General features: G+C 35.8%; 1 non-coding gene across 1 annotated transcript; it reads right to left on the reverse strand.

Annotated features, from left to right (window-relative positions):
- Positions 1–1,195: 1,195 nt before the first annotated feature.
- On the reverse strand, positions 1,196–1,268 carry TRNAI-AAU (transfer RNA isoleucine (anticodon AAU)). The gene has a single exon. It is a non-coding gene; the product is annotated as a tRNA-Ile (tRNA).
- Positions 1,269–11,618: the final 10,350 nt, after the last annotated feature.

Here is an 11,618-nt window from a genome sequence, read left to right on the forward strand (position 1 = left end):
AGACTCAGGTGAAAATCGGTGAAGCCGTTTCGGAGGAATACGGTAACTAACCCGAGAATTTTATATATAAGATATATTATATAATGTATGTGTAATCTCCTCTTAAATTCCTTTATTTTGACACCCTACTCGATAGGTTTGGTTAACTTTTTTTAAAACGTGTTACTATTTCGCGAAAAAATCCACCATTTTCGGTCTATAAAATATATAACTTTAGTAAATCTAACTTTTGGTCATTATTTTACCTCGTAATGGGTAGAATTTCATTAGTTTTATTCAACAAGCCTGATACAAAATTTCATATTGTTTGCTTCAAAATTGACGATTGTTCAAATGAACTTTTAACCCTTATTTTACCCTCTACGGGGTTGATTTTTCGGAGGGGGATAAATAAGTGCGTCCTTATTCCTATCCAGAAAGCCAAATACAAAATTTTATAGTAGTTGCTTCAAAATTAAGGGATTTCAAAAAAACTGTTTTCCCCTATTTTACCCTCTTAAGGGTAGAATTTCCAAAAGGCCTTTCTTATTACTTATTCACGCTATATAGAGAACCTATGTGCAAAATTTCAGAACTATAAGGTCCTTGGTTTAGGCTTTACGTTGATTTCTGAAAAATGAAAAAGTCATTTAGTTAGTCAGTCAGTCAGTCACCTTGCTGTTATATATATAAACAAATATGTTTTTATAATCTCCGTTTAATTTCCTTTCATTTGATACCCTACTCGATAGGTTCGGTTAACTTTTTTTTTGAAATGTGATACTATTTCGCGCCAAAAATCCGCCATTTTGACTTTTTTTTACTAACACCCATCTAAGGACACTCGGGTCATAAAGACAAATATAATGACACCTTAATTGTTGAAATTCATCCAGCCGTTTGTTAGATCGGATCAAATAAAGAAAGACAAACATACAAGATACGCGCGAAAAACATAACCCTTCCTTGGCAGTCGGGTAAAAATTTAAGGCAAAGAACGGTTACTCTCGGGTCTATAAAACATATGTGTGAAAAAAAGTCAAAAAATATTATTTGCGAGTGAATGATAAAAACACAAATTTTGTAGTATTCGTTGGAAAAGATTTCACATTATTTTCAGCGCAATTGCTAAAAATATAGCGGGGTAGTAGTGGGGAAGCCCCCTGTTTGTTGACGGCATTTAAAAATAAATAAAAAGAACGCTACGAACTCAATATAGCCCATGCGGGGATCGAACCCGCGACTTTCGCGTTATTAGCACGATGCTCTAACCACTGAGCTAATGGGCTGTTGAAACACTCTACAAATACCGAGTACCCTACGTGATTTCGTCAGTACAGAGCATGCGCTCGTAGAGGAAGGTTGTGATCGGAGGTTACTTTTTAGCTCCGACACAATTACGAAGCCGTCGTATCACTAAGATATTGTTAGTAAAATCTTAGTTTAGATAAAAGTATAGTTTTTTCACACCACAACTGAGCACTTATTGAGTTTTTAATTTGATGCTTCTCGAATATGTAAAAACAATATTTAAAATTAACTTTTGCTGTTACGCGATTTTATAGCATTTGTATATTTGGGCTTTGTGTAAGTAATGCTCTGCTTTTCCTTGCTTGTATTAGTTACGATTAATAGTCTGTCTAGGCACACAATCGCTTTGTATTTAAACTATTACTGAGCCACTGGTGAGCGTGGGTCTCCTCTAGGGCCAGACAGGTTCCGATCATAGTCATCGGCGCTGGACAAGTGTGTATTAGTTGAACGACTCACGAGAAGTTCTCTAAGTTCTCGAGGATTTAAGGAATCCCAGGCGTGCAGGTTTCCTTACGATGGTTGAAAACTCAAAGTGCATGCATACATCATAAAAGTGAGAAAACTACAAAACTTAAATTACTTACAGAAGAAGAAAATTTAGAAGAGGAAATAAAATAAAAGTACGAATTTGAAGACACATCTACAATGCTAAAATTGAAGTTATTGAATTTGCGGAAAGGAAAACAAAATTCTATTATTTGCAAAGAGAATATACGTAAGATCTATAAAAAAAACAATCCATTGGAAATTTTATAATGGGATTGATAATTTATTTTTTGGTCAATAAAATAACAACAAGTTTATTGTGCATAAAGAACCTGAAGTATTTGGCAATGTTGGAATTCCGATGTATCTAACAATGGTAGACAAATTGCTTCTCAAAAATTCGAAAAAAATCTGTGTGATTAGCCTTATGGCTAATTGATTATATCAAAGGGGTTGTAATTCTATGTGATGTGCCAATATCACATAGAATTACATTCCCTTATCATCGTTTAATGAATAGACAGGCTAAATGATTTATTTAAAAGCATTAAGAAAGCAATGCAAAGTATAGCGGGAGAGTGGAAGTTTTCACGATAAACTTCTAACTATACAGGCACGGTTGAGACGAACACCCAATTCAAAGGGGGTAACACCATATGATTTAATGTCTGACAGGGAAGTAAGAACATACATGCACATGCTATTTAAAAAAAACTCGCTCAATCATACAAATTAAATTATAATGCGCTTCGGATGAAGTGCATTATAAATTCTAATTCGGCCAAGGTAATAAAGTACAAGTCCGGAGATACACAGACCCAAAAGTCAAATGGGAGTTCGGATTCGTCAAACGTCGACTGGAGACTACATTATGAAGTTCGAACTGATAATATCATACTGGTGCACCATCATCGCGACCAAATCCTGCCGGCACCCCTGGTGGAGTAGGTGTAAATGTCGGTGGAGGATTTTTACAGACGACGCTATTGTTGATTGTCGATTGAATAAAATACTATAAAACATTCTTTAACATTTTTATTTCATAGAATCTATTTCCAATTTTATTAAAATAGTTAATATCTATTAAATTGTTGGTAAGTAGCAATCTTTTTTTTTTTTTGTTAACTAGGGGGAAACCTTCAAAAGGTACCTGGTGCCGAAGGAGCGACACAGGGTTGTGTGGGACTCTTACCGCACTAAACCCCCCCCCCCCCCAGTGGGCGTCCTCGGCGCTGCGTAGAGGACTCCGGGATCTCCAACGGATCGCAACCGGAGTCCTCTTAGCGCTGTGCCCCGTCGGGCTCCGCTCAGGTGAGCTTGACGCTCACCACACCGTCTGGTGTGCACGACGGTATGCGACCACACATACCGCCTTCCTTCCCGGGGTCACTGGCCGGGCGGCTTGAGCTCCCACTCTTGCCGTCATTGTAATGTCATTTAAAGTTTTATTTCAGACGACAATAAAATCGAAATAAAGTAAAGTTCATTTCATGCACGTACAATTATTCACTTGGTAGTTACAGAGATTCTCGTCATCAACCATTTTAATTCTACTGCGAGTGTATCACCGTTCAATGTTATTTTGGGTTGAGGCTATGTTTTGAATCAACAAGGACCGAAATTGTGTAATCTTACATGGAGAGGTAGACATAGGTTACGTCATCGAGGTATAGTTTGTCCCCTTTGACCATGTGCCAGTAGTGTACACAAATGTTGAGGTCGTTGCATAAAGGTTTAATAACTACGAAAGATACAAATAGCAAAAGTGAGGAAAAGGTTACGATTATGGATATTAAGTGTCCTTGGAAATAAAGATATAATATATATTAATTAAGAAGAATAATCAATAATATTTAAAAGTTTTAAGAACTTAAAACAGACAATTACAAAACTAGAAATTGACAGATACACGTCAACATTACCGCATTACATGGTAGATTATTAAATGTCTTAAAATAGCCTACTTCCGTTTCTTCCCTACTACAGTACTGTAATAGGTCTAAACGTAGGATAGTGTGGCACACAGGCGCGTGGTAGTGCAGTGACCGGCGAGACGCCGGAGTAAGCGGTTGTATTGAAGGGATTTTGCTGGATGAAAAATTAACTTTTTTACGTCTTTTTGCGTTTTTTATCAAACATTCACGATTTTTACAGATTCAGCCAGCATAAGACATATAATCAACCACATATAAATAATAAGTTTTTAAAAATTAGGTAAAACTTAGGAAAAAGCTTTTAAATATAATAAATACTCGTAGGTTATGGATATAAATTTGTCCATAAGCCAATTTAAACCAGATATCTCGTGGTACAATAGGTACAAAATACAAAATTTGTTATCCACAATATGATCAACAAATAAACATGAAATTTGATTACCTGTTGATTTTTTTGTTATCAAGGGGAAAACCTTCAAAAGGTTCTCGGTGCCGTGCGAGCGCCACAGAGTTATGTGGTTCTTACTGCACTAAAAGCCTCCGGTGCATGTCCTCGGCGTTGCGTAAAGACTCCGAGATCTTCAAAGGAACACAACCGGAGTCTTCTTAGTGCGTTGCCCTGTCGGTCTCCGCCCTGCCCAAGTTAGCATGACGCTCGCCACATCGTCTGGTACACGTCTGTAAGCGACCACACATACCGCCGTCATTCCCGGGGTCGCCGGCCGGGTGATTTCAGCTCCCACCCGCAACACGAGAAGCCCCCTTTTAGTCGCTTCTTACGACAGGTAGAATTTATGTGCCGTAGAAAACACTCCGTAGCAAAATATCGTAGCGCGTAGTACATTAGATAGTGTAGCAAACACGCGTAGCAACATGCTTGCAAGACAAAGCGGTATCGCAATATATTATCGAGTAATATGTATATTATCGAGTACTCTTTACAATGACAAGTGTATATTTTGTTCAGAACTTTTCTATGGCAATGACAAGTGTATATTTTGTTCAGAACTCTAAGCCAAGTAATTTTATTGCTGACAGCGAGTTTTGAAATGACGATGAGACAAAATGCTTATTCCGTTAGAAAATATTACATTAATTAGACTATATACTGTAAATTAAAGGTTTATTTATTTATTTTAATAGATAAAGGGATTTTTTAGCTGGGCGAATATATCATTCCGTACAACTATAATAAAAAAACCATTCATCATAAATAATTAATTATATGTACGATTATGTAAAATTGTATAATATTGAATTTTTAAACAAATTAATTTTGCACACATACGGAATTTCTTTCGCAACTTTCTCTCTATACCGGAACACTTTCCAATGCGGTAGTAGTTTGTTGACATTCGAAAAGTGTGGGAGCCCGAGCCCAGCCAGGACGGCGGTATGTGAGGTCGCATACCGTCAAGTACTCCAGACGATGAGGAGAGCGTCATGCGCACCTGGAGTCGCTGGGCGAAGCCCGACGGGGCAACGCGCTAAGAGATTGCATTTTTTTGGAGATCCCGGAGTCCTTTACGCAGCGCCGAGGACGGCCACCGGAGGGGTTTTAGTGTGGAAAGAATCCGTAACTCTGTGTCGCTTCCACGACAACGGGTATCATTTTGAAGGTTTCCCCCCGATAAAGAAAAAAAAGGGTATCCTAGGAGAACATCTCAAGTAGTATGTTCCCATTATGTATGGATTCCCATTTATGTATGGGTAGAGAACCAAGAGAATTTTATAAGTTAATAAGTAAATGAAATGTTTTATTAGACCACTATTGAGTGTTATTAAGTAACGCTAACTCTCCCAATAAACTAATGGAATATTTACTTTACATTTACGTTTTAGCCAATATTCTCCTGCTAGATATTTTCTTTGAACGTGAAGAGGTGAAATATACTACATATTTTCCATGACGTGAATTGGAGTACTTCGAACATACCCACCGATTACATGTAAGGCTTGATTCTGAACCCTGTCTATTTTAGTCAAATTTGTTTTACAGCTATTGCCATACAGAAAACAGGCATAATCAATTCTACTAAGAATGATTGATAAATATAAACGTCTTAAATGTCTTTGATTAATTATCTAGCTTCTCCCTGAAAGAACTTTTAAAAGAATTAAGTGTTTCAATATTTATTGAATATTGATTGCCTGACCTAAACTAAATAACTAAAACCACTTTTTTAACATACACAATTTACTTTTTCTTGAGGAAATGCCAACCCAAATTATTCAAATCTATATATAACTGTTTTTCTTCAAATCATAAATGGTATTGTTTACGAAACTCTGTTTAAAGTTATACGAGTATTCTAATTAAATTAGTTGCTTATGCCCTTAGTTGAAATAGCCCCGGGGCACCTTATTTCTCTTATATAACGATGTATTATGTACGTACATTTTGTAAAAGTAGCTGAAGTGGTGAGGGTAGAGGAAATGTTTGTGCACAGCTCAGTCCGTTAAATTTCCGGTCTTTCTCTCGAGCGCACGGTAGTTATTATTCCTCGATATTCGTTTCCGCTCTCCGCTGGACACGCTTGCCAAAATTCGAATCGCTTCAGAATGTGGATATTTCACACGTTTTTATACATTTAATTTTGTTTTGGAATGGTTCGAATTTAATTGAATAGGCGACTAGCAAGATAAATCCCATGACTATTTTTTTAAACGGATTTTGTCATATTGTTGTAATCGTAGTTCAACTTCGCAAGCAGTATTGCCACTGTTAATAACAATGTGCTATTATGTTCTCATTTGAAGGGTATAATAAGAAAGAATTCCTGAGGCATACCAATGTAGTCCTCAGCAGTAGCAACTCATCTGTGGCTGATATCATAGGCTTTCATTCCTCTGTAGAGTTGGTAGATGCCGTTTATCACCAGGTATGCTATAAGTATAGTATGCAATATATGCAACAAGTGTAGTGATTACAGCAACATCTCAGATCATTCACCACAATGTAAGCGTTTATTTTTCTTTGGCATTACACAGTGTGTTGCGTTCAACACTTTGCTACGAAAATTGCAAACGGCGCCCTAATTACACCCTTTCACTCGCGGAAGCCTCTGAAGCCCGAGTACACGTATGACTTTGAACTAACACAATGAAATGTTAAGTTTTCGTCGGTGTAAAATTGTGTATTCTTATATACTTTGAGTTCCAAATCGTGTTTCTCTTCAATTAAGTACTTGATAAAAATGCTCTTTAGATTCTAATGATGAAGTCGGAAGGTGAAATATTTTTAGCATGTACATAGATGTCAATATAATTCATATCTATGTACATCGTACATGCTATTTTTTATCAAAAAAAGTTTTAAAAACAACGTTTTGTTGTACTACAAATAAAAAATTACAAAAAAATACAACCGACTTTTATGTCACTACAAACTAAAAGTTATGCTTTAGTGTTAAGATCCCGACCATCCGGAACGGCTAAAACTACAACTGCAGCCAAGCACAGGTCGAAGTCTCTTGCTTAACGGCAACTCTGTACTTCCTAACTTCTTTCTTCTGTACTTGTAATGTAGGTGGAGTGCTTAGTCTAACGAGCTAACATTTCAATTTAAATAGTTGTTTAATTAGGACCAGTTTTTATACTTTTAAGATGTGGAGCGCCGTTATCCGTTTTAAAATGTTAAAATTAAACCGATTTTCTAATAAGTAGGTTTTTGTATTCATATTTGGGAAACAAATACTTGACGTTTTTGGCTCAGTCAAAGCGATGTTTCACAGTCAAAGCAACAGCTTGTAGTACTTTTTGCTCGGTGAACATACACTGCTCTTAAAAGTCACTTTTCTTGCAAAGAGAAAGCGGTCTTTAGTAAATCTAATTCAAAGGGACCCGACTTACTCAAGGTGCCGTATTCATTTTACGCGCGATGAATAAGTAGGTACGCATAACAAAAAACTGTGTAGGTGTAAGTGAGACGTACATACAACCTGCATAATGTATACTGCAGCGATGCAGCTGGAAATGGTATAAATAGTTAATACATAATAGCGCAACGTGGACACCCATAATATAAATATGCATTGTGCGTATAATTATTTAAATAAACACACAATATACTATTGTATATACTCCTTATTCCTTTAGTCAATTCAAATGTAGGAGGAGAAGAGGCACGAGTTGGTTCCCTTACAAAGGAAGAGTAATTAACTCGGCAGTTTGTAAACTTTCAGTTATAGCAGTTCTTTTTTAAACACTATTGTATCAAGAGTTATAAATCGATTGAGGGATTTGGGCAAAACGTCGCAGCGTTGGCCAAATGTGAATTGGTACACTTCATATATCCTTGGTATTGTTTTAACTCAGGCACGCAGGTTTCAGTTCTTTATTGAACTGTACTTATTACGACTTACTTTAATATTAGAGATTATTGAACATGAAAATGATTCCTTATAATACTTTTAAAATATATGAAGTCTACCAATTCACATCTCACAAATTTTCATTTATTCCAGGTTTTGGAAAAAAATACAGAGCCATGGAGGTTTAAAATTTAGTCTTTTCTAAGCGGCCATTGACTAGTATATTTTTAAAACAAGCTAAGGACGAAAAATTGTAATGGAAGTGCCAACATAAATTCTAGTAAATAATCTACTTATTCATAGCGCGTCACTGTTTAAATTGCTCCTATGATTCTAACATGGGGTGTTTTATAGCAGAATTCTAATAAAGACGTAATACAATTTACTTATTCTATAGATAAAGTTATCTATATATAAAATAATATAGTAGTCACTACACGATAAATATCCAGATTCTGCTAGCTTGGTTACATAAATTAATTTAGAATAGATATGACAATTATTACATAAACATAAAACTTGCCTTTTAAAAAATGTAAAAATGTACTCTATGCCACTTTTAAGATGCCACAATTACGCGCGAAAAACAGTAACTTCCCGAGTCGGTCAAAAATTTAAAAAGATTTGTAAGTAACTGATAGACTACCGACAAAGAAAGCGCAATGCAGAATGTCTGATAAAAATATTTGTCGGCGCACGTCTCTCGAGAGATTCAAATTACTGAAAGTATTTGAGTTTACAACGCATTAGCCATGGTGGAAATGATTGGAAAACTCCGACAGATCGATGTAATTCGATATATGGATGCATCTTATTTTTCTCTTTTAGTTTTCATTAATTGAAGTCCTCTGTGAATTTGTGTTCACAAAATAAAAGTGTAATGTTGAATATTTAGTGACGTTTATCATTTGGATCGTTGATGTCTTACATGACACTATGTATGATATTATTATCTGAAGCTAGTAAAGAAGATTTGGTATGATATGATATGATATGTGGTCATCTGCCGATATATTTAATATTAATATTTTTATAAATGTAGGAGTAGCAGACGAGTATGTAGTCCACCGAATGGTAAGTAGCTGCCGTCCATGGACAGTTGTTATCAAACTCAGTTATGAAAATAAATTAACAATACCTACTAACAATCATTATTGTTAGTAGGTATTGTTAATTTATCATTATATGTAGCGTTCGTATTAACATAATATATTTTTAATACTTCATAAATCTCGGGAACTCACAGGAATGTAAGATATACACAACTACACCGACACACTTGATCCACGTAGAATAGCTCAACCGACAATTTCCAAGTTTACCACTTCTATAGAAGCTCTACTTGAATGTTTCCGAGAATACCTTATAACAACTAATCACAAATCCAATTTGTAGACGCATCTTGGCTATTTAGGGGATACACCGTTGTTTAGCTAATGGTGATACAATTTCAAAATAGGGGTTAGTGGTTGTATGATTTAAGGTTACTGGTATTTGTCCGAATAAAATATTTTTACCCTTGTGTACTAATGGTAGTAGTTCAGGTGTAAAAACTAAATAAATATCGTATCCTTGGTGACCGGTCAATCGTAATGCAACCCACACACTCGCGTCCGAAAAGGTCCTTCCATGACCTCCGTTAATATTAATATATAATTTATATAGACCCGAGACAAATTCTGAGTCATGACTGTCTGTCTGTCTTTATACCGCATGTTGTGACAGGAACATGAAATTATAAATTTAACGTTCCTTATTATATTAACTTAGTTTGGACATAAATATTGTTAAAATTAAAAATAAACAATGTATTACTTTTGAATTTAGAATCTGTAATTTTTATATGATTTCCATTGTGTTTTCTTATTTTCGCGCCAATATATTGTAAAATATTTTGTGATATTAAAATGGAGTGGAGTGATAAAGAGAACCGAATGGCTGTGATTGCATTACATAAAGTAAGTATGGAGGGAAATATAACTTTTAAAATCCTCCATACGCTTGATATTAGTCAAATGTTTGGGTACCGGGCTATTGATAGGTACAATGAAACCTCCTCTGTTTTGTGATAGAAAAAGATTTGGCAGTCCACGTAGTATTCGTATGAAAAAGGCGATAAAAGCAGTAAGGGAAATAATTCGAAGAAATCCTGTCCGTAGGCAAAACATTTTATGTCGGGAGTTGAACATAGCACCTAGAACCATGTCGCGTATTTTAAATAATGACTTAGGACTTGCAGTCTATAACGGACGTAACGGTAACTTATTATCCGATAATTTTAAAAATAATACGGTGGTACCTAAATACAAAACAAATACGTAAGCGGTACGCAAAGGAAAATCACAGAAAAAAATCTTTACGGATGAGATTTTTTTTCAATATTTTAACAAACATAATGACCTTATTTTTTGCTAAAAAGTCTAAAAAAGCTTCCCAATTTGCCAACAGGGTACAAAGTGGGCATTATCTGACTTCAGTGATGGTTTGGTGAGAGATTAGCTATGAAGGAGAAACTGAACCATATTTTTTCAGAAAAGGTATCAATACATTAGCACAAATGTATCAAGATACCATTCTTGAGGAAGTAGATAATCCCCTTAACAACACTATGTTCGATAACTAAGAATGGTCATTTTAGGAAGACTCGGCGCCGGGTCATAAAGTTTGATCCACCCAATTTTGGTTAGAAACGAACGCTCCGGACTTTATCAGAGCTGAAGACTGGCCGTCACCTAGTCCTGATCTTAATCCACAGGATTATGATTTATGGTCCGTTTTAGAGACTAAGGCAAGCTCTAAACGCCATGATAATTTGGAGTCCCTAAAACAATCCATATGATTGACAATGAAGAATTTTCCCAAAGAAAGAGTACGTGCTACTATTGATAACTGACCTCAACGTTTAATGGACTGTATTGCAGCCAATGGAGACTACTTCAAGTAAGCTCTATATATTTTTAATGCTTTAATATTAATGTATTACACTTACACACATTAATACTCATAAATGTTAAGTACAATAAAAAAAATGCTTTTCTTTGTTACAATATGTATGGCTAGACTAAGTATATTCCTGATTATTGATGACATTAGTATTTCGCCCGGTCCTAAATATTGAAATATGGTAAAAAGTGAAAATGTGGGGCTGTTTAATCATAAAAAAATATATTAAACCATACGTCGCGCAACAGTCGCGCGCGCGCAGCCGTCCGCGTCGGGTGCAAATAATGTATGCGGTTACGAAAATGACGAGTACGCGAAAGTGCAACGTATGTCATATTGTGATTGATGAACTGTTAGCTTACATTCAATTGGTGAAAATATGTGCGTCTGCTTTCTCGAGCAAACCGAAAAATCAAATAACTTGCTTCTGGAATCATTGCCATTGGATGTACGTAAAAGAATGCGCAAAGGAAAAGGGAAAGAAAACCGTCTTCTGCACGATATTATAAGTTTGTTTAAGGTAACAGATCCTGCCATACTACCTGTGTTTGTGGCGAAGGACCTGGAGAAGCTACCACCCATAACATTCGACCATCTGGACGTATTAAAGCTGCTAAAGGACTTGGTGTTAGTACAGGAAGATATT

The sequence above is a fragment of the Epargyreus clarus genome, unplaced genomic scaffold, assembly GCF_041222505.1.
Source record: "Epargyreus clarus isolate Ecla_fem2 unplaced genomic scaffold, WU_Ecla_fem_2.2 ptg000007l, whole genome shotgun sequence".
NCBI lineage: Eukaryota > Metazoa > Arthropoda > Insecta > Lepidoptera > Hesperiidae > Epargyreus > Epargyreus clarus.